Here is a 22,896-nt window from a genome sequence, read left to right on the forward strand (position 1 = left end):
TATGATATGCAAGACCGAATCAAGACATTGATCCTTTCATGATATGCATGAATTGGAAAGGTATCATGAATGAAAATGGGCTGAGATAGGCTTACCAATAGTATCAGTGACTCACTGCATACTATACTTACCTTTACAAATTTATTTTGGGAAATTCTCAAAGATTGGGTCAACACAAACTCATGGGTTAGGGTTAGGTAAATCTCAATCAAAATATGAAGGATTATATGATGAATTTTGAAGTCTTCAATCAATCAAATGCAATAGATCAATGGGATGATCAAAACTCAATAAATGAATGGTTAAATGACTGAGTAGATACTCAATCAATGCTTGACAATCCAAATTGAAGGCTCATTGTATGAAATTTGATGATTCATTATCAATCAATGCTGAAGGTAAAGTCTATGAAGCAAGTCATTGCTTAGATTACTCTCTTAATCTCTCCTTCAACAATAGGAGATGCAGTCAACAAGTGGATTAATGATTGGAGAGATTAAAAAGAGTATTAGAAGTACCTCTTTCAACGCTTGGAGAAGAAGATGTTACTTGTCTCAAACCTCAGCCATAAAGAGTGATAACCCATCTTCATAAGTCCTCCAATTGATCAAGAGAGAGTAATGCTCCATAATTCCATACAATAGCTCCAAGTATGATCCAAGGATGATGCCTTGAGTGAGTCTTCAACTCCAAGAAGCCAAATGAATGGAAGATCCTTTGTAATTGGAGCCTCTTTAACTGAGATTTCCAAGAAATTCTTCAATCCCTGTCATGCTTGAAGTCCAAGAGAAAATTGGCCTTCAATCTTGAATCCATTGCTTAAAGCCTTCAAAATCTTCAGTGTTTGGAGTAGTAGAAAGGTCCCTGAAGTCATTTAAGACCAAAGCCCCATGAAATAGAAGAGAATAGACAAAAAATTTGAAGCCTATAGCTTGCTGCCCTGTTTTGACTCCATAGCCATGTCAAAATGAAGCTTCAAGCTTGAAGAAGGTTCAATGTCGATCATGAGAGTTGTGTAGTAGCTTCAGGGAATGGATTTAAGCAAAAGCCCCATAAAATTGATCAAGAATTCTGAAATTTTCTCTCTGCTGTAATAACAGTCCATTTCTAGGGTTTGTATAAGAAGGAAGAGCTCAAGAATGACCATTGATTTATGCCAAAGTTGAAGGAGATTAAGTGGTAATCTTGTAAGCTCTATGGCCAAGCCTCATGGAGCTTGATAACTCCATTTTAAATCATGAATACAGGAGTATGTCCAAGCAAGGCTTATGCATACTCTATGTGATGCTTAGAACATGGAGAATTAGCCAGTAGAAGCCATGGAGGTAGATGAAGTCTTGGTTGAGAGATGAGAGCGGGATTTTGGCTATGGAAGCTTGAGAGAAAGAGGAAAGAGAAGAAGAAACCCTTGGTTAACAAAAAGTAACTCTTTTTACTCCTCCATGATCCCTGTTTAACTCCAATTAGTCCAATCTCCCTCCAAAATGACCTATGAATTGACCACGAGCTGTTAGTTTCACCATAGATTCTCCAAGAACCTCCGAAATAGTAACGACTTGATGCAGATAGCCATGGCTAGTCACAGTTTGAAATGTAACTAAGCCTGTGACCAAATCTTGTCCTCCCAGTTACCCTGTACCAAGTCTGTGACTAAAATTCACCATGAAAATGACCCTTCCCATGGATCAAAATCCATGCTCTGATACCAATTGAAATAATACTTTGCCACATCCAAGAAAATACAAGAAAACTAACAAGAAATGCTTCCAAGAAATGCTAGAAACAAACCATAGCTTGCCATTCATATTCAATGAGAAGGAGAAATACAAATGTTGAAGCCATGGCTGCTTGTTGAGAATACTATGATGATAGCTGCTGCAATGTACACACGCTTTGCAATGGTGGGAAGGAAGAAACCTTCTAGCTCCAAGAAGTGGAGTTTCAAGAAATGAATTGAAAAGATATGTTACATTGGCACTCTCTTGCCTTTTATACTCTAGCCTAAAATAGACTAATTGGCCTAATTAAAGTAGCATAAAAATTGCTTTATTACAGAGCTTCAATTCCTATGTATGACAACTTCATATAAATGGATAGAGAGCTTCACTCCAAAGGTGAGATGGTAGATGCAAGAGAGGCTCCTGAATATTTACCAAGGTTGCAACCAAGGATTTAGACTTACATGCAGCTTCAAAGAGCTATGCATATAGTTCTCAGTCCGTGTGGTTGAAATTGATGAGCATGATGCTACATGCGTGCTCTACCAAATCCCCTCTTAAGAGGGTAAACGGTCTCAATGGTAACAGAGGCCCATATGCAGCACCTCACAGAAAGTTTGCAATGTTACGATGGTTGATGGTTGCAAGTATAGCTCATGCCCTGCTTTCACTCCCTGTTTCCCATGGGCCTCAGACTGTCTCAGCTGCCAAGACAAAACAAACTTCAAAGGCATGAGTTTTCAACCATTTAGAGGGCTTGGGAGGAACAAGTAGATCAAGCCAATAGCATTGCAGCCATCAGCATTGTATTGCTGATATGTGTCATCATCCATACATACCATCATTCACTATAAAATGTTTCACTTATTATCCCCGAGTAGCATAGCCCAAGGCTGGCAGTAAGCTGTGAATTATCTGCAATACCATTCGCCCGGTCGGCTGGACACTCATGTTTAGATTTTTTAGTTTTCAAATATTAGCATCAAATAGTTCTAGCTTGTCTCTAAGTTTGCCTCCCAACAACTATCACAATTACCATAGGTGCCCATCTGAGCATCCACAGTGACCAGCCATTGTGAGTCTTGGCCCAAAGGACTATGGTTTTCCAACTAGCACTCTAGCTTCTCTAAAGACAATGGCAAGCCTACTTGAAAAGCTAGCTTCTTGTTGTTAGCAATCATGTTTGTCCATAGTTGTCAGGTACGAAAAGTACAGTACGATACGGTACGATAAAATACGGTATTAAATGGTAACTTAAGATTTTATAAGGTACGGTACGATATTAGTACGAAAAAAAAGTTAACTTCATTATTTTGAACTATAGATGATAGAACAAATATTAAGAGTCTAAATAGCAATGCTATTGGAGTATATAAGATGAATACTTGAGGGTAACACGCCAAAACCTCTATGGCATATGCCGCGTGCGCAACATGCGCTACAACTTACAAGTACATACATAGGAGTGGATATATCATACATGAATGATCATACAAATAAGAGGCATGTATGCTTGTGTGTGTGTGTGTGTGAGAGAGAGAGAGAGAAAGAGATGAAATGACATGAGATGCTTTATTACCATCTACAAGAGACCAAAATGACCTATGAGACCAACAATTACCAAACAAACCACCAAAGGTTTTGGTAAAAGATTTATGAATTTTGTTATGGTTTTGTTTGGCATTGCCAAGGCTAAAGCAGCTACCGATGGTACATTCACTAATAAGTGTACTCTCAGAAGGTACATTAGGCCAAGCTATCCTCTGGCCTAGTTTTATTAGCAATGTGTACTAATGCTTTGGGTTGGGTGGTGCAAAATGAGCTGTGAACAAAGGTAAAATCAATAGGATTAAGCTACTTGATGATTCTCAAATGGTGCTGAATTTATTTATTGATGACACTAACATATTGTGAAAAATGATGGGACATCAATTAGAAACGTTTGGAACTGCTTGAATACCTTATGTATGGCCTTTGGCTCTAGGATAAATCATAACAAAACATGTATGAGGAGTCTAATCAAGCTTCCACCCCCTTTCTTGATTGATCGATCAAGGCTACAAAATCACCACCGCCACCACAACAACAACAATCAACAACCCAAACCACCACCAACAACAACCACGCAACAAAAAAAAAGTGCTTGTTTTTTTATACAATTTCGTACGAATTCGTATAGTACGGTACAGTACGAACTGTATAGTACGAACCAATTCGTACTACATACGGGTGCAACTATGTGTTTGTCATGCCTTGTCATCTCCTGCCTGTGAGCCTCAATCTAAGTCAAACGAGGACTTTAGGAGCTCTGACCTGTCCATCACTTGTTTCGATAGAGGAGGTAGCTCATTCTAGAGCACTCAGTTTATTGCATTTCAGTGCATTCTCTCCTTCAGTTAGGATTTTATGTGCATTTTCCGGGGCAATTTCTGCATTCTTCAACCTGCCTCACATACCGGACATTGTCCACCCTTTCCGGGATTTCTCTGAGCATTTCTGGCATTTTTACCAGCATTAAATGCTGGTCAGACGGTCGGACATATTTTTGGGCCCAAATTTCAGGTCGGCCAGTTTTTGGGATTTTTGGCTATTTATAGCCATTTCCCACTTGGCAATCAGTTAGATTATCATCTTCCCTCCTTCCTTGGCAGGTGCACACTCTGACTCCATCATCTTCCTCCATCTTCAGTGCTGCCATCATCATTAGCCTGATCTGGTGCCCTCACTGACACTGTGGGCTGCATGCAGGGACTGATTAGTCCTCCTCCTATATTCAACATTTGTTCCTTGTTCAATGCAGGTTTCTTTCCTTCCTTCTCTTGCAGATTGTCTCTTTCTTCCTATGTGTTCAAGTTTCTTCTTCCGTTGCGCACTCTCACATGGTATCTCAAAGTGACACAGGGTTCGTGAGGCCATCCACATCTATGTTTGCTGAAAACACAAGCTCCTAGTAGCTGGCGACTGTATCTAGTGCTCAGACGTCATCATTTGAAGCCTATTGGATGGAGGTGACTGTTTCTTAGCCAAGAGGCTACCTTCTGCAGTCAAAAGCAACCTTTCAGGAGCAAGCGACAGCATTCACATCAGCGTTGTGGTGCTTCTACATCCTTCATGAGCAGTCGACAGTATTTTCTCCCTCAGGCGGACCTTCTACATCGAGGTCTCTATATCCTGTAGCCGATTCCTCCTATCTTGGGGCTATCCATAGCCAAACGCAACTTTTTGTGGATGTTTTGCAGATATATACGAAGATGTCTTACAACCAGTTTTTTGCTGACTCAGAGGATGTAGTCTCTATTCCTTTCTCGGAGAGAGAGAGAGATTTCAGTGCTAATTCATGCAACGATCAAAGATCACCTAGCCTGTTTGTACGAGATCCCTCTCCTCCCCCTTCTCTCCATGTTTCACAAAAGACTTGTTCTGCTGGCCTTCATATGCCCTCCATGGCACTCTCTATACACGTGCGTGTACTCCCTTCTTTGCCCAAAGAAGACTAGCTTGATGGTTCCAACTACTCCGCTTTGGTCATGTAAGGTGGAGTGTATCCTTGATACCTTCGATCTTTGGGAGTTTGTTACCTGCCCTATTCCCCATCCAATGGAGGATCCCACCGTTGGATCATCGATGGATTGTGCAGCCTTATGGAATTAGCTCAACTCAAGAGCTCGATCTTTCCTCTTTATGAGCTTACAAGATTTTGTCCTAGTGCATGTGCGGACATTGCAGAAAGCAGCGGAAGTGTGGACAAAGCTTACATCTTTGTACCATCAAAAGACATTTGCCCATTAGATTACTCTTGAGAAGAAATTATGGATGCTCGCTATTGATGATTCTTATTCCGTGAAGGATCGTATCACTGGTTGGAGGACATCAGGGATAAGCTTGCGTCCCTTGGCAGGATGATTTCTTCGGAGGATATGGCTATGATTCTTTTGACTCAGCTGCCATCTCCCCAGTTTAATGTCTTCTACACCAGCTTTCTTGCATCGAGGACCCGTGAGAAGCTTCTATGGGAGGAGCTTGCCCCGCTTGTTTTGGAGCATGACAAGCGTGCCAAAGAGGTAGCTAATGGATCCACCTCCACCAAAGCTTTTGTTGTAGGTTCGGGAAGGGAGACGAGGAAAAAAGGGAAGGCAGATGGCAGGTGCACATAGTTACTATGTGCTTCCAAAATGGGAGGTATGAAACAAGCTTCATAGGATTCATATAAGTTTCATAAAATGTCAAAGATAGCATTTCATTCAAGATTGGAAAAAACTATGAAACTCTATAAAGATATATAGTCTAACTCATGAAACATGGCAAACACAAATTGATCATGATTCATGATTCTATTCAATGCAAATGAACATTCAGCATGGCAAGAATATTTGCATGCACTGCAGTCCATTATCCATGAGCAACATTAGCTTTAACTATAGAAGAAGCTATCAGTATAAGCATGCACCGTGGACAACAACACAAACAAAGTTTTTGTAATCAATACAAATGTCCATCACAATGTGTCAAATGAATCCATAATAAATGTGAAAACATAGGGGGAAAGAGAGAGAGCTTGAGCTCTTCCAAGACACAACACACAAAGAATGCACACAAGATAGGAAGCTGAAAACCCTAATCTTTCTTCTTCTTCTTCTCCCCCACTATAGCAGTCTACTAAGAATAAAGAGAGAGTATTAACGTACATAATATACAAAAAGTCCACAGTGTGAATATGGCAACTAGAGAGATAACTAGATAGATACCCTATAACTCGAGTAGGTGAACTATTGTGAAGTGTCACTAGAAGTATATGCCAATGCAAGTACCAACAGCATTAATAATATGAATGCGAAAAAGATCACCCAAATACGTGAGTGTCAACTCGTATTAAGATTGACATTTCAATACTCCCCCTCAAGCTCAACTCTATGACATGTACTCCAAGTAAGCTTCAAAAGCTTTTTTGCTCCTAGGGCCTCAGTTAAAATATCTGCAACTGGCTCCTCGATGCTTAGATATATGATATCAATGTCACATACCAAGACCCGCTCTCTCATGAAATGGTAATGAACCTCAATGTGTTTCCTGCATGCATGAAACAATAGGTTCCTAGCCAGTTCTACTCATGTTATCACAATAAATAACAACTCTCCTAACTATCCATATCCCCAAATCATCAAGTAGCTTTCATATCCAAGCTACTTCACATGCTTCCATAGCAACACCCCTGTACTCTACATCTATACTCAATAAAGCAACAATGGCTATTTCTTACTGCTCCAAGTCACAACCCCACTCCCAAAGGAAAACACATAGCCACTAGTAGACTTCTGTTAAACACACTGCCTATCTTGCATCAATATAACCAAATAAATACACTGAATTAGTCTCATAAAAGATACCATAATCCAGTGTGGTCTTAAGGTACCACAAGATACATCTCACACTGCCCAAATGAGGCTTGCAAAGCATCTGCATAAACTAACTCTCCAAGCCAATTGTGTAGTTACAATCTAAACTAGTGATAGTAGCAAAGATCAAACTTCCCACCATCTTCCAATACATTGTGAGATCCTCCAATATCACATCCACATCAGCCATTAGCTTCACACTTTAACGTAATGACACTAAGATTAACTTACAATCAACCATACCATACTTCATCAACATATCGAAGATGTGTTGCCTTTGCAAGAGCCATATTCTATAAAATATCCTAATCACCTTGATGCCAAGAAAGTACTTCAACTCTCCCAAAGTCTTTCATGTCAAATTTCTACTAGAAAAGACTCTTCACATGCTCCATCTCTTGCACATTATCACCCCAAATAAACAAATCATCCACATACAAGGTAATCACAATAATATCCCTATCACTCTGATACCCATAAAGTGAATGATTTGCATTTCCAACATGAAAACCAATAGAGACGAGATATTGTGCTTTCTAATTATACCACATTCTCAGTATCTATTTCAGTCCATACAAGACTTTGCATAGCCTACAAACATAATCAAGGTAAACCATGCTCTCATAACCCTGTGGCTGCTCCATGTGTACCTCTTTTTGCAACTCATTGTACAAGAATGCATTATTTATATCCATTTGATGCAAGACCCAATTTTTTGCTATAGCCACTACAATGACAATTTTGACAGTTGTCATCTTTGCCACTGGAGTAAACATCTCCTCATAATCAATCCCATAAGTTTATGCATAACGTCTGGTAACCGATCTTACTTTATACCTACTCACACTTCGATTTGCATGATGCTTGACTTTATAAACCCACTTTCAGCATATAGTTTTCTTTCTCTCACACAGTGGCACCAAATCCCAAGTTTGATTTACATCCAATGCAGCCATTTCTTCATCCATGGCTTTCTCCTAATACACATGACCAATAGCTTCCTCAAAACAACTGGGCTCAACTAATTTTATCACATCCCCCATATACACATAATGGCGAGCAATATAGCCATCATGTGTCAACCTGTGCAAATGGTACCCTCTCGTTGATATCCACACTTGTGCAGCACTCTACGATTCCTTTACATCACCCCTAGTTTTCCTTACACCACGTGTACGAACAACTGAAATACCAAACTCCTCATCTATACTCCAACCTAAGCTATTGGACTCACCATCTACATGTAAATAGCCTACAAAAACACCTCGCATACCAAGTGGCTCAACCACTTTTTCTTTTCTGTTATATGATATATTTACTGCACTTGTAAGAGTAATATTCGTATGCAACCTGCCACTCCATGGTCTCTCAATAGACCCACTAGATGAGAACTCTTCTAGTCCACTCAATGTTTGTGCATGTGAGCCCACATTTTCTGTAACCATCTTTTCTTTTACATCATTTGCAATAAAAAAAATTTCAGCAGTATACCAACTACTCATCTTATCAAATACCACATCTCTACTCACCTGTATCTTGTGTGTCATTGGATTATGATACATGTAACCCTTTTGCTTAAGAAAATAGCCAACAAATATATACTTTTCAGCTTTGGGTCCAACTTTCTTAGCTCATTAGGGACATATGCATACGCAATGCACATAAATACTTTAACATGTGACAAATCTAGTTTCTTGTCAGTAAACTTCTCTAGTGTCGCATCATACACTACAACAGTGGAAGTCTCGTTCATAATAATACAATTGTAGAGACAACTTCAACCCAACAATAATAATGCATGTTCTTTTCAACCATCAAGGCCCGTGCAATTTCTGCAATGTGTCTATTCTTTCTTTCAACAATATCATTTTGTTACAAAGAATACGTATATGTCTTAATTCCATGCTATTTCAAAAAATTATTGAATTCATTGGAGAGGTACTATTCCTTTCCATCTAACCTTAGGCACTTAATTTATGCACTTATTTATTTCTCAACCAGATTTTTAAAATACTAAAAGCAAGAAGAACACCTCGCTTTTTTTCTTCATGAAATACATCCATACTTTCTTTATATAATCATCAATAAAAGTTACATAATACTTACATCTTGCCATCAAAGCAGTATTTGTAGGATCCCACACATTCGAATGTACAACATCAAGTAAATGCCTGCTTACATGTTTATTTATCATAAGGAAATGCATGCCTTGTTTTTTTTTCAAATTTGCATACTTTACAGACTTTTTACATTTCAATCACTTCGAATTTAGGCAAGACTGTCACAATTTCACGTAATTGCATATTCTTCACTTGTAGCACATTTACATGGCCAATATATTTATGCCAAATATCAATATCAGCCACAAGTCCTACACCTTGTGCAAACATAGTAGCCTTCAACTCCAGTACATTTATATCCAAGGTAAACATTCTTTCCACACACTTGCCTTTTGCAACCAATTTACATCTATTCTTGAAATCTTCTACGAAGCAACTATTCTAATTGAACTTTACTTGCAATCTCTGCTCAACCATTTGGCCAACAGAAACCAAATTCTTTGTAATATTAGGCACTACGTGCAGCACATGAATAAAACACAACTTTTTCATCATGCACACAGTTGTCAGGTACGAAATGTACGATATAGTATTGTACGATAAATTATGGTACTAAATGGTATCTTAAGATTTTATAAGATACAGTACGATATTAGTACAAAGCAAAAAATAACTTGATTATTTTGGACTAAAGATAATAGAATAGATGTTTCATGTCTAAATAGCAATGCTAGTAGAATATATAAGATGAATACTTGAGGGTAACATGTCAAAACCTAATATTGCATGCGCTACTGCTACCTATAACATACAACTACATAGATGAAAGTGGATACATCATACATGAATGATCATACAAATAAGAGAAATGTGGGCTTAAGAGAGAGAAGGTTGAAAGAGAGGGAGAGGCTAGAGAGAGAGAGAGAGAGAGAGAGAAGTTGGTGTGTGTGTGTGTGTGTGTGTGTGTGTGTGTGTGTGTGTGTGATGAGAGGCTTGAGAAAAAGAGGGTATGAGAAGCTTGAGAGAGAGAGATTTGGGAGAGAAATAAAAAAGAAAAAAGAAAAAAAAAAGAAAGGAAAAAGAAAAAAAGAAAGTTGTAGGCTTGAAGGAGAGTTGCCAAAAAAATGTCTACTTTTTTGTACTAAATCATACAAATATGTACCATGCCATACTTACGGATCAGTCCATACTACGTACAAAGACAACCTTGATCATGCATAGACAATGAAATGCTCCCAATATGAGCACCAAGATGTATTGTATTCTCCTATTTTTGCAAAACCAAGCATTTCAAGATTTTTCATTTCTCTAAACCATTCTCCACAAGATATCATACGGTGAAAGGCACTTGAATCCATATACTATACATCATCACTCACTATTAATGCTACTACATTCATCATGTGTTGCATAACAAATAACTTCTCATTATCAATGGATTATTAGCAGATACATATGTGTTATATTGCTCTCCAATTTTTGTTATGTACACCTCATCTCTTTTTTGAACAGTCATATGTAATATGGCCTTTCTAACCAAAATTATAGTATTCTTTGATATCATAATCTATGTTATGTCTGCCTTATCCTCTGTGGCTCCCCTTGCCTCGAGACTAGCCTCTACCACCTATATGTGACGGCTCCTATGATTCATTAGATTGCCCCTAATTTTTCCCATAATGGCCACCATCATAATCTCTACCTCTACTTATATTAGACTAGAGTACACATTCTAAACTATTCTTGCTTTGGGACAATGATGTAGCAAGCTCCAAGTTTCTCTCTTCTAGCATCAAGATAAATACTAAATCTACAAAATTAGAGATGGCATCTCGTGTTGATGGAGGTTCGAAACTACTTGTACCCCTCACCCAAACCATCCAAAAATGAAACCACTATATCATCATCATCAACCTTCACTTAATAGATCCAAGAGTTTTAACAATACTCTTAATCTTCAATGCATAGTCATTGATAAACAAATTGTCACACTTAACATTGTTTAACTCAGACTTTAACAATAACTTTCGTATTTGTACCAAATAGCTTAACCAAGTTATTTCATGCTTCTACAAGACTGTTTGCATCATGTATGTACCCAATCATATTGTCTAAAACATTGATGGAAAACCAGTACATATATTTCTGAGCACCTTGGTTCTATTTCTTAAATACCTTGACCTACTCAAGCGTAGCATTTTCCTCCAGTAACTCTAGCGCCTTAGCATTATCTCATTCAATGTAGTCTCAATAACCTTTACCCATAAGAAAATCGATCAATCTAAACTTCCAAGCATGGAATATATGCTTGTCAAGCTTATCACTGGCAATTTGATTAAACCCCATAAACATTGTGCAACAAAACCCAAAAATCTACTCTTATTAATAACCTATTAATTCAAGTAAATTGTCACCTGTACTAAAGTCAGTATATAACTTATAAGTATACCATGAGCAACACCTCTAATGTCTCACCACCTATAAATATTATCTATCACACCCAACACTTGCAACGTGTTTGCGAAATGGCGTGGTTTGTAGAGTTCCCAAGCCTTACCAAATTCACACACAAACAATCTCTATCCCCCGAATGGAGGTAGAAATGCACTCAATACAAATCCAACCGCACAAGCTAGAATTGGAGGTCTCTTATACTCCCTCGAGCACTCCAAGCTTGCAAAGACGGCTTGTCAATTGGAGATCATATAAGAGAGATCTCCACAAGCGCACTCCACAATAATGCTTCCTTATAGACTCTTGTGCTTGTGGCTCACGGCTCCTCACCTAGACATTACTCTCATACCATGAAAAGATGGGAGAAAAGAGAGGAAGCTTGAGCTCTTCCAAGACACACAACACATAGAGAAAGCACAAAAGATAGGAAGCTGAAAACTCTCTTTCTTCTTCTTCTTCTCCACTATAACAATCTTGCAAGAATAAAGAGAGAGTACAACATAGATAATATACAAGCAGTTCATAGTGCGAACACGCTGACTAGAAAGATGACTAACTAGAAAGATTTTTTGAGTCTAAAATAGGTGTTTCGTATATTTATGAAACACCAAAGTGTGCAATGAGATTCCTAAAATAGGTCTCAAATAGTTTTCTTGGCAACTAATGGGGGTGCAAACAAGGAGGAGACCCCAATCAAGGGACAATGTGAGGCAAAAGCAAGGAATGGGAATGTTTCGGTTGGGAATGTTTCAGGACAGCAAGAAAGAATAGAAAATCATTTATTTGCTTGGATATAGAAGATGGAGTGAAAACAAGAGGAAAATGAGATGCTCACAATGTAAGCAAAAAATTTCCTTAAATCATCAATGACTAAAAACCATGACATGAAAAAGTTTTAACATTTCAGCATTCAATCATTTCATCACAGCATGTTTTATTACGTGTTTTGCAACATGAAACTTATCCCAATGACTTAAGTCTTCTTGATAAAAGAAATTTCAAGTTTGGTGTCTTGTTATGCTCCTAAAATTGAAATCGTTTCGTGTTGAGCTGGAATAATATTAGCATTTTGGCTATGAAACATTGCAGTGTGACAAATCACTGTCACAAGAAATATATATGCAAGTAATATGAGAGGGCCTTGCCTGTAAAGTGGAAGTGTCTGCTCCTGATTAAGATATAAATGCAAGGATGACTGGCACCATGCAAAGAAGTGGAGGAAGGTGGCAATGCAACTGATTGCCCCTTTTATAGAACAGTTTGAGCCTGTTGTCTTGTTGGCAAAGTCTCGAATCTCATTTTAATTGAAGAAATGCTTTTCAGAACTGCTTTAAGAGCCAAAAATTTGCAAGAAAAAGATAATAATTTAAATGGAAATTTTAGGTAGCTTAACATTCCCTGCCATGCCCACAAAGGGTGATTGAAGAGGGTGAAAGGAGCTCTAGTCCTGGCCCAAAAGGTCCCCCCCCCAAAGAGGCCAAAGTATCAGGCCAAGGGTTCCTTTTAGACTGCCGAAGGACCTACCAAGGTCATAGGGTTCCTTTTAGACTGCCGAAGGACCTACCAAGGTCATAGAGGCGATGGATATCTTCTTTCGAGTCAGCCAAGAGGTCACCCTAGTGACATCAAGGCACTAGAATCTAGACCAAGGGTGTCGCAATGGGCTGCCTAGAGGCTCGCAATGATCGCAAAGCCAATGACACTCCTATGAGACTAGAGCTTATGTTTTTGTTTTTCTTAGTAATTCACACAAGTGAAACTCAAAGTTCAAAACCACAATCAAGGGTGCCAATATAAAGGTATGACCAGTTAGATAAGAGTAACTACTGCAAGGAGTGTAGAAGTTACTCGAGATGTTGGGTGAGCAATAGAAGCTCATATGCTCAACTCAATGAGACAAAAGGAAAGCATGTCACAATATGTATGGGTTTTACTTTGAAGGGATGCCTACAATCATAGGTTTCATCCAATCCAAACACCCAACATATGCATACAATGCTAACACAAGGTACATGCTTGTGCAACAAAGTGCCACTTGGATAGTACACTCATAGGGAAATTATTCACTTGCCCAAGTACCCTTGTACAGTAAGGTTCTAACTTCAAAGACAAAGAAGACAAGCTAGGACCTAAATGTACCATAGAAAGCAACTACTTCTGTATTTCTCAAACAATGGATGCCAATCTCATCCAGAAGTGAACAAAGTAGAAGCATCTCAAATAGAAGATTCATGTAAAAGGAGGGGCCACCTTGGTGGCACCAAGGGATATATGAAGCTCAGCCTCGGGAGCGGAAGCCTCCAAGTTAATCAAAGAATCAAGGCTCAACCAAGAATAAGTAGCCTATGAGGCTAACTCAAATAGCCTAAAGAGCTATGAGAAGAAAGTGCTAGACTAGCCTCTAGCCTAAGGATAGGGCCAATAGCATGCATGCCTTTCGATAGGTATGGAGTCCGTGAGTGACCAGCAAGCTATGGCGGATGAACTCCATTTTTTTGGGGGGGAGGGGGGGGGGGGGCGGGGTGGGTAAAGAGAGAGAGAGAGAGTACTCTTGCACATACACAAACTGAAAGATAGATTGATAATGATAGATCAGATATGTATGATGAAAGTACAAGTGATAGGGCCCGAATACATAGGCTAATATGTATGGCTAACCCTTTGATCCTTATTTAATACTAAGTGGTGTAAAAGGTCTTCACACCTAAACGCACACTTTTACACACAATAATGTGTGTTCACACACAAGGATAAATAAATCTAACAAACCCCCCTTCAGGTCATGGGTGACTGAACCCATGACACAAAACATACGAAATAAAAAAAGGAAAGGTCTTCCCTTGAAGAGGCGATGTCTAATCCCATACAATGACTCTAGAAAAGGAGATACATAAGTGAGAGACGTGAGGAAGATCATGACATGTTCTACTAAAAAGCTCAAGGACCCAAAGTAAGGCATCATTCACAGGTGCATGTGCATGACTCGGAGGCTGATCAAAAGTCAACGTGGCTCAAAGATACTGGGCACATGACCAAAGGCCAAATACATGGGTATAGCTTTCAGGATCAACTAAGAGATCATGCAGTAAGTGGTTACAAATCCCCCTAAATACAACTCCTAATCGAATCGTAAAAGAAAGTATTAATCTTTCTAGATAAAAATCCAGGAAGTATATCCCACACAATAAATGGATGTGTTTGGAAAGATCTTAACACATGCATTGGCATGGTTAGTATCTAATTCCAAATTGCATTATTTATTTATTTATGATCTAATTCAAAATGCATATCGATAGGGTTTGTTGAGCTAAAAAATGCATTAGCTTCACTTAAACAGCCCCAAAACGTGCTTAATTAAGAAAGAAACCTTGTTTATTTAAAAAGAAATGCGTCCCTAGAGAGTGTTTATATCCCATGAGCACAAACCCACTTGGGAGGGCCCAAACTTTCTATAAATAAGTATGCTCCCATTTTTGCAAGTTTCAAGTGTTTTCAGCCTGTTGTCTCCACACCCTGTTTACAAAGGACATCGTAGTCCAAGCTGTCCATTGCAATATTCACTTTTCGGGCGCCTATTTCCAGCCCTCCGTCATCAATTTACTGTTGTTTCCAGCTGAGTGACTGCTGCTATCAATCATCCATCTGTCGTATACCCTACCATATCAGCATGCTGGTGCGTTTAAAAGCCCCAACTGCCACCCTGCAGATTTTCTCCCCAACCTATCGCTGTTGTTTTCTCTCTCCTCCTAGCTTGCATTTGCTGTTTGCTCTCTCTCCTAAGACTATCGCTGTTGTTTTCTCTCCCCTCCCAGCTGCGTTCACTATCTTCTCTCTCCTCACCTGCATTTTTAGTATTTCTCTCTCCTACAGCCTGCATTTGCTGTTTTCTCTCTACTCCCAGCTGCGTTCACTATTTTATCTCTCCTCACCTGCGTTTTTAGTTTCTCTCTCTCCTACACTACCATGTGCATCAGATCCAACCTTCCTTGACTGCATTTGCTGGTGTTTGACATTCGGAGGCTACCTTGCTATGATTCATGATCCGTTCGGAATACGATACACTCTCCAGCTCATTACCCCTACCCTAATTCTTAAGATACAAGAGTTCGAAGTTCAATATTCATTCACTACATAGTGTGTTTGTTGCACGAGCATTGTATATTCAATAGTCATATCATTTCATTCATTCTCTGTGTTCATTGTCTCTGAGTTACCCTAACCCTAATTGTGTTCTTCTATCAATCTATGCTTTGTCGTACAGTGTTATTTATGTTTCTGTGTTAGGGCATTTTCTTTATAAGGTTCAACATTGCCAAGAGACAATGATTGAACAGATACATTAAGGGCCTTGTCAGAAGTAATAGTTGCCCACACCCCGTTCGCGGAGGACATCACAGTCCAAGCTTTCCATTGCAATCTTCACTCATCTAGCGCCTATTTCTAACCCTCATCAGTTTCTTACTATTTCCAACCAGACAATTGTTGTTGTACATCATCCAACTGTCGTACAATCTGCCACGTTAGCATACTACTGCATTTGCAGACCCCAACTGCTACCCTACAGAATTTCTCTCTCCTCCCAACCTATCGTTGTTCTTTTCTCTCTCCTCCCAACTTGCATTTGTTGTTTTCTCTCTCCTCTTAGTTGTGTTCATTGTTTCTCTCCTCACTTGCGTTTTTAGTCTTTCTCTCTCGTACAACCTACGTTTGCTGTTTTCTCTCTCCTTCCAACTGCATTCATTGTTTTCTCTCTTCTCACCTACGTTTTTAGTCTTTCTCTCTCGTACATTGTCATCTGCATCAGATCCAGCCTTCCTTGGCCAGGTTTGTTGGTATTCGACATCTAGAGGCTGCCTTGCTGCAATTCGAGATCTGTTCGGAGTACGATACACTTTCCATCTCATTACCCTTGTCCTGATCCTTGAGATATACGAGTTCGAGGTTCAATATTCATTCACTGCATAGTGTGTTTGCTACATGAGCATTATATATTCAATAGTCATATCATTTCATTCATTCTCTGTGTTCATTGTCTCTAAGTTATCCTAACCCTAATTGTAATCTTCTATCATTCTGTGCTTTGTCGTGTACACTGTTATTTGTGTATTTATGTTAGGTATTTTCTTCACATGGTATCAGAGCCAAGTTCTCTGAGAGAAACCTAGGCCTTGATTTGAAAGCTCTGCACAAGAAGCAAGAACAATAGAAGGTCAAATGACTTTGAACATTACTTCCACACCACTTCTCATATCCGAGCTAAATCCATCAAGGAATGAGTCGGAGTGGACCTCACAGCTTGCTTCACAAACTTCTGACATGGCCAGATAGACATTGGACTACCATGGAGTTCCACGAACTTACAAGATCATTGCAGCTAAGTACGATCTCATTTTGATATATAGAGCCCAACAACAAATAAAAGGAAGTCTGAATTTCACCCTTCAGACTCGGTGCACCGATCTACTCACCATGCAACAAGAAGGGCGGAATCTCCACTTAGGATTGACCATCCGCAAGTGGAAACTCGCATAGAGTACACTCCATTGCCTTCATACTTATTCTCTAAGGTGCCAAGTATGTCTACCATTTCAAATTCTGTTTACGATGATTTCCCTTCTTCTATTAGTATGGATAATTTTCATGACGAAAGATGTATGCAAGACAATTTCTGGTTTATGAGTAATGAGAAAGACGCATATTTATTTACGAACTCAATACTAGATGAGCAATTGAAACAAGAAAATGTGAGTACTCATTCCCCTTGTTTTCCTTCAAACAATTTTGTTTTCAAATGTCAAAATGAAGTAGATGCATCTTCATCATTATAATTTCAATTTAATGCATTTAATGGGCAAAAGAAACCCACGTTATTTCCCACATCTACACCTATTATAAATCCATTTAATCTCCTGTCATCCCACCCTCTTATTCTGCTGCCACATCCTTTCAACCTCCATTAAGTACACCGCGTGTTGCACTGCATGTTGCATCTCATGTAGGATCACATGTGTTTTCATTCACCACATTGAGGGGTTCTTCAAATTTAGGCACAACCATTAGGACCTCATCTCTTCCTCATCCAGTGGTGTTCCACCTTTTTCTCACATACTTTCAAGATCATTGCAACCTAGGTATCCTCCCCAGTCTCTTCCGAGTGTGGATCAGTTGGTGCCACAATTTACCTCCATGGCATTATCTAGTGGACCCTCTGGTCATTATGCTGTGTCCCAGCCAATATGCCGACAAGGTTTACATGTCCCAATACCTCCATCTCCACTAACATCTTATGGAAGCATTCATGTTCCAGTGCCTCCGTATCAATCGACACTCATTGGACACTCACAGCCTATTTCTATCTACCCACCTCTTCCCCCTTCTCCTCCTTATCAAACATCTCCACCACCACCACCACCATCTTATCCTCCACATCCATCTTACCCCACATTCCCAACACCTCATGGTTCCACCTCATCTTCTGTCAAGCATGCATTCAATGACAAGACTCATTTTAACGAGCCAAACTTTACAACTTGGTCAAACTTGATAATACATGTTCTTGACTCATAGAACCTATGGAATCTTGTGTAGGGATTGGAACCCCAACCCAATCCCACAATTGTTCCATATGAGGTTGTCTACTCATGGAAGGCTAGGAATGCCTCTACTATTGTCAAGCTGATGCAGGGCTTATTACCTCAGTTTCATTCTCAACTTCAGCATTTTAACTTAGCATCAAAGCGATGGGCACACTTGACTGATTGCTATACGGCTCGAGATAGGACCGTCAAATAAATCTTGACCATGAGCTTTAGAACTTCAAAATCTCTAACTAGGATGACTTGAAAGTCAAGTTAGCAGAGTATCGATGTCTCCTTCCCGAATTCTCCACTACAGGGACTCCTATGTCCTCTGACGATCAAGTCACATTGTTTCTTAACAAGCTGTCGGATAAATACTTCAATTTTGTGCAACAAGTGGTTTCTCTACCCAATATACCCACATTCTATGAATTTGAGTATTAGTTATTGCGTTATACACGACTGTTTGATCAGTTTTATTTGAATAATCCCTCAGAGAGGGGGCTCTTGTTGCTCATTCTCGGAAGGAGTAGCGAGGAAAGGGTAAACAAAATCAAACTTCAAATCAAAATCAAAATCAAAATCAAAATTAAAAACAAGCAGGGGAATTAGAAGAAAACTCCCAGTCTCAACTCAAACTTGGGTGGCAAAATGTACGTAAAAGAATAGGTATTGTCAACATGTCAAAAGGCTGGCTATTTTGACGACGAGTGACGATCAAAGGCAAGAGGCACAATACGAAAACCCAAGTCACAAACCCCTACCCCTCAATCGGGCAACCCCCCTCAAGGGAAGCAGGGTGATGGGTTGGCAAGGGGTAGTGGAAATGTCAAATTCACGCTGCCAATGGTCAGTTATCTTAGTCGACAACGTTCTCAACTCCAGAGGGCTTGGCTAAATGGTATGCAAAGGCCCACATCATCTTTGTAGAGACATCCGATATGAGTCTCGTTCACATCTGTGAATTGCCTCCCAACAAAGCTACCACGGAGGCCCACTCGTCACGACCGAGCACATTAGCATCTGTTTGGATTATGGACAGTGGAGCTACACATCACATGACTTCTATAGAGAATATCTTCTGTACCCAAGCCCCTGCAGCCAAGCAAGTCCGCATAGGAAACAACTCCTCGTCAAGATCCAAGCTCAAGATTGCATCAATTTTGCCACTGACAAGGGTCCAAATCTAGCTTTGCTGGACAATGTATACCATGTCCCTCAGCTTGGGGTGAAGTTGCTATCTGTTCAACAGTTTTGCCAGTTGGGGTGAGCAGTTTTCATTACTGCGACCGCCATCAAGGTCATTGACTCTCTGACTGGTTTAGTGATTGCTCATGGTGAGGCATAGCCTAATGGCCTATACCACATGACCCATTTTCTTACCAAGCCGACAGTCGAGGACTCCATGTTTCAAAGCTTCCAGGCATTAGCCACATCACGAGAGCTTATAAACAATGAGCATCTTTGGCATTTCCGCCTAGGGCATCTTGGCTATGACTCTCTTTATGAGTTGTCTCGCTGTGAGATGGTTGAGGGTCTTCCTCGCCTAAAGCTAGCTTGAGATATCTGTAAAGCATGTCAGCTCAAAAAGCAGCATTGTACCCCAATCCCTCAACAATCTATACATACAGCTAAGGGATCTCTTAGATTGATTCACCTTGATCTTTGTGGGTCTACATCCACTACCACCTTAAACAGCACATTGTACTTCCTTTTGATAGTGGATGATCATTCGAGATACATGTGGGTGTACTTCCTCAAGCATAAGTCCAATGCTTTCACATATTTCTCTGCTTGGGTACTGTTGGTTCATAACTAGATGAGTCATCATGTTGGTTGCATAAGAAGTGATAGAGGTGGTGAGTTCATCTCCCAGGAGTTTTTCAAGTTTCTACAACAACATGGCATCTCTCGCCAGCTCACTTCTACCAACTCCCCCTCTCAAAATGGAGTCATAGAGTATCGCAACCGAACAGTCGTGGAAATGGCACGCTCTATGCTGTTCACACCTGAGCTCCTTGAGCGCCTTTAAGTTGAGGCTGCTAACATTGTGGTGTACGTTCTTAACCAGTGCCCGACTGCAGCTCTTACTCGAAAGACCCCGTTGTCGGAGCGTTTGGAGTCCAAAGTCTACCACGGGGATAAGAGACAATAGGGTGAAAGGTGATTCAGGGAGAGGAGTAGACGGAAGAGAAGGGGTTTAAAAAAATAGAAGATGTAGAAGAATACTCATAGAGGTGAAGCCTGTCAATTTATTTCTACATCCTGAGAAGATAAATCTCTTGTAGACCAAAAACGTGCATAAAATAATAGCTTCCTCTCTGTTGCTCAGACCGCCAATCTGATGCTTCCATTGGCTCCAAAAGGGGGGTAAAATACTAGGACACCTAGCTAGAATTCTCCCAGATCACTCCTCCTTCTCCCAATTCGGAGTATTGTTTATTGCTTGAAAACTACGATCGCGCATCGCGTGATTTCGCCAACCCTTCTTTTTGCATAAAATCCCCCAAAAATGGCTAAAAGCCACTTGCTTTCTTTTACATGTCATCCTATTCTAGAAGTTGTCTACAATTTTTGGATATTTACAATAAATAATATCTAAAATATCAAAGATATACTAAACTTGTCTAAAAATCTAGTATTTTTTAAACATCCACACTATGGACACTAACACTAATGACTAATATCATATATGACATTGGCTCTCTATATTAATAAGAAAGCCCAAGGACAATGCACTCTAGAGTTTTTCACACTGTGTCCGCATAGCGGCATGACACCGTACGAGACATTCTTTGGCTCTCGGCTTGTCATATTCCACTTCAAAGTCTTCGGGTATTGCGCATACACACACATGCCTGATGATAAAATAGAAAAGCACTTCGATGCGCATACACCTATAGATCTATTGTAGGGAAACTTCTTTCGTTAATTCATATTGGGTCAACCTTAGCTTACTCAATCAATATTTCACAGTACCTAGGATGTCACATTGGATTGCATGTCTTTATGTGTTGCGTTATTACAATGTACTTATTTTCATGGCCTCATTTATGGTTCTAGTTTATGTTTGCAGGGGTACACTGATTCTGAATGGACAGAAGAACCTGTCACCGCCGTTCCCATGATGGCTACCTCTTCACCTTAAGCACAGCTCCAATTTCTTGGTCCAATAGTAAGCAAGAGACGATGGCAACTTTCACGGCCAAGGCTGAGTATAGGGCTCTCTTCAATGGCACCATCGAGGCCATCTACCTAAGGAGCTTATTGGCGGCACTTTACTTCCCTTGTGACTCTCCCACTGTTGTCTACTGCGACAACTAGAGTTCCAATGCCCTTGCTGTGGACAATCCAATCATCACACCATAGATGCGGCATGTGGGAATCCAGTTTCACTTTTCCAAAGAGCAAGTTGAGCTAGCCACTATCCGCCTAGAGTTTGTGCCTTCGTCAGACATTTTGACCAAAACAGTCAACCGGCCAGTTCTTCAGTACCTTCTATACAGGATCGGCTTGGATACACCCTCTCCTACTTCTTCAGGTTCACGAGGAGAGGCTGCTTTCCTCTCACTTTCCCGTTCAGTTTCAGAGGGGGGGCTACTTCTCTTAATAATGGCAACGATGACGCTTACATTTTTTAGACATCCATTCATTCATTTATTCTTTTGTATTGTACTTATGAACATTTGTAACTTCATCTGCACTGTCAAAATGACATGATTGTAAAAGGACACTTGGGCAAGTGAACAATTCCCTTGCGAGGACACTGTCCAAGTGACACCGTTGCATTCCATTTTGCGTGAGCATAACATTTTGCATCTCCCTTTGCATTATCCCATGCATCGACATTCTGTTCATGTAAATATGCATCTGTGCGCATTTATCCATTTTCGGTTTTTTGAAGTGGTCGACTCTGGATCCACCATATTCGTCGCATTGCACATGGCAGTCTCCAAGGCAATTCTCTCTAGCTTGCTTGTCTTGCTTGCTTCACATCTTTGCTATATTTGAGTTACCCACACCTTAGCCATTTTCCTTCTTCATTGACGCCTAGTAATGGTAAGGAGAGTATTCTTGTTTTGTGAATATCTTGGGTCTGAGGTCTTGGGTCTAACCATCCCTTATCACTCTCCCGTTTGGGACACACATACTCAATAGGACGAAAACTGATTTGAAACCCTCGCTTAATGTTAAATCTATTAAATCTACAAAGCCCTCAAAAAAAACAAGTTCATAGCTGATTCCACCTGCCTTTGTATTACCACTCTCCCGTTTGGGGCACACATACTCAATAGGACGAAAACTGATTTGAAACCCTCGCTTAATGTTAAATCTATTAAATCTACAAAGCCCTCAAAAAAAAAAGTCCATAGCTGATTCCACCTGCCTTTGTAGGACTTGGTAGGCCACTGTTGGTAGGCCACTGGGCAGCCGCCGTGCATCCTTTGTCCAATGCCCTGGCCTCTCATGGGTGATCACTTGGGCTCCCTTGGTAAGATAACCATCGCCTCTATAGTCTTAGTGGGCTACTGGGCAACTGACACACACCCTTTGTCCAATACTCTAGTTGCTCTAGGGGGGGACGCCTTGGGGTAAAAGATAAAGAAAAAAAAGGGTTTAGCCAGCCTACTCCTTGTGGCACCATTGTTGGGCCTAAGAGGGGGTGTTGATCTAAAAAATGCATTATCTTCAC

General features: G+C 40.1%; 1 protein-coding gene across 5 annotated transcripts in view; it reads right to left on the reverse strand.

The window, feature by feature from the left end:
• LUT1 (Cytochrome P450 superfamily protein) overlaps positions 1-22,896 on the reverse strand; it is an 82,388-nt gene that overhangs the window by 9,364 nt on the left and 50,128 nt on the right. Inside the window, exon 9 of one of the 5 annotated variants that reach the window (XR_015694379.1) lies at positions 9,218-9,282. The exons of the other annotated variants lie outside the window; for them this stretch is intronic. The gene's annotated coding sequence lies outside the window, so the exon portion shown is untranslated. The remainder of the gene's footprint in view (positions 1-9,217; positions 9,283-22,896) is intronic. 5 annotated transcript variants of the gene reach the window in all.

This window comes from Lygodium microphyllum, chromosome 2 (genome assembly GCF_053477565.2).
Source record: "Lygodium microphyllum isolate KBCC chromosome 2, Lygodium_microphyllum_v1.1.10, whole genome shotgun sequence".
NCBI classification, from domain to species: Eukaryota; Viridiplantae; Streptophyta; class Polypodiopsida; order Schizaeales; family Lygodiaceae; genus Lygodium; species Lygodium microphyllum.